This window comes from Adiantum capillus-veneris, chromosome 14 (genome assembly GCF_014529385.1).
Source record: "Adiantum capillus-veneris isolate H3 chromosome 14, ASM1452938v2, whole genome shotgun sequence".
Classification (NCBI taxonomy): domain Eukaryota; kingdom Viridiplantae; phylum Streptophyta; class Polypodiopsida; order Polypodiales; family Pteridaceae; genus Adiantum; species Adiantum capillus-veneris.
Window position 1 is genome coordinate 126,765,607 of NC_140944.1, and position 2,212 is coordinate 126,767,818.

At 42.6% G+C, this 2,212-nt stretch overlaps 1 pseudogene; it reads right to left on the reverse strand.

Moving 5' to 3' along the window:
* Nucleotides 1–218: 218 nt before the first annotated feature.
* On the reverse strand, nt 219–1,593 carry LOC147443098 (uncharacterized; annotated as a pseudogene).
* Nucleotides 1,594–2,212: the final 619 nt, after the last annotated feature.

Consider the following 2,212-nt stretch of genomic DNA (forward strand, 5'->3'; position numbering starts at 1 on the left):
TGATACCAAAAAGTGACAAAGTAGCATAAAAGTATGATTGAAACATAAAATAGTGGGGGAAAATGAAGTGTAAGGTGAACTCTCACTAGTCATCAAAGGGGTTGACACGCGAAGGCATGTCACCCAGATCATCAACATCAAGAGAGGTGGAGGCCCGCTCTCTGCTTCGCTTTTTAGGGTGAAGTAATGGTTGCACATAATCTGAAATCAAAGTGTCGTCACTGTCGACTGCTGCACACACCCGCCTTGCATGTGCTTAAGCATGCTGCCAATACGGGCGATGTACCACATCCCAACTCCAAACAAAGACCTCCAGGCCTACAAAGAAGCTCCACAAAACATGCAATAAAAGAATTACTTCGTTGCAAGCCACCACGCCATGGCTCCCCGGATGATGATCTCGCTAGAGAAGACTCTGGAAGATGGTGCATCATGTAAGAATCCAAAGGTTGCATGCCAAGTCGATTGAATAGCGGAGTGCTCTCAACCACAAAGCAAGGTGGTTGCATGCCAACCCTATGTACCATAAGTAAGAGAGAACAATGACACTACACCACCACATAGACAATTAGAACAATAAAAATAACAATAACACACCAAAATGAGAAACAAACAAGTTAATTATGTAGAAGAGCATTACCTCAATCCGACCACCAAAGCTATTACCATAACCATAAGCTCCATGATGAAGGACTACAATGCGACTATGAATAGTCATCTTTGATGCACGACAAAATCTCTCAACCCAGCCAATGGTATCTCCTGCAAGAGGTTTCTAAAGTCACAATAGAAAACATACAATAAAAATATAGACAAGTATTGTATAAAATTAAGATTGAAGCACAAACCTGTCATAGAGACCATGATCAACAACCACCCAGAGTCTGACAAAGTCGAATATGCAAGTTGCATGCATGCACGAACATGATCCTCACTACAAATATCCCAAAGGGGCACAACAGGGGAGGCTAAGTGGGAACCACCAAAGGGAAGATCCAAAAAAATAAAATCAGCATGCGACTGTTCTCCCACCACGCATGCACAAGGTCCCATCAAAGCATGCAGATCCCATGTGCTCATGAACACGAATCCATGCCGGATATCGAACACCGGCCCTAAAATCAGCAGCAATGGCTATGTAGTCCCCAGAAATGGCCATGCATCGTGAGTCAGACAATGAGGACAGAGAAGACAAGGGAATATCAACAATGTAGACAAAAGAAATGGTTTTCTTTGCAACAATCTCCCCATGAGCTACTGCGATACAAGAGGCTAAACAAAGTGAATTAACTCCAATAAATGAACATACAAACGTCTGCATCGTAAGTGATAGCTCACCATGCTCTCGCTCCATGTTTTCATCCACCCTAGTCTCAACAATCACCTCCTTTCCCTTGTGAGAAGTATTTGTAGTTAGGAAAAGCAAAAAAACACAATATCACGAGTATGTAAAACAAATAAGTTAAGAAAGAAGAGAGTTTAAAGCTCTTCACAAATCATGGTTGAGTCTGTTTTGAGTAACCATTTACCTGATATTACCTCATTCACTCTAGGAGGTAGAGGCATATCGACGGATGCGCCACCAACTCTCATAGTATCGTGAAGCTCTCTCTCTCTCTCTCTCTCTCTCTCTCTCTCTCTCTCTCTCTCTCTCTCTCTCTCTCTCTCTCTCTCTCTCTCTCTCGCTCTCGCTAATACATGCCCAGAAGCCATGTCTATCCACCATGGGCATGTCTCCATCTCCCAAGTAGTGAGCTTATGTATGGAAGGGGAGTACATGCATTCTTCCCCAGTAGATAGTTGTGCCCACTGCTTAGCTAAGAATGGAATCCCTGGAAGAAAGCCTTTTCCAACCAAGGATAATAGAAATCTAAAACAATCAAACAAAATAACATCACTACAAACTTTGTAATTATGAAACGCTTGAAATAAAAGTATGATGAGCTTGACCTATAGGCTAGCCGTTGAGATGCCAGGCGTACTGTGTCCACTTTCTTCATAGCTTGCTTGTCAACATCTTTTGTCTTAGCTTCAAGAGAGGTTTCCAAAGGAAAAAGATAGGGTCGTGCTTCAAACTTGAGCTTCTCAAAGTAAGAGGCAAGAGAGCAATCATGAGGCAACAAAATACCACCAACAATGTTGGTTAAGTCCTCCACAAACTTTGTGGCCCTCTCAAAAATCCTTTGTAGAAGGCCTTCTCTACGAATCCAAC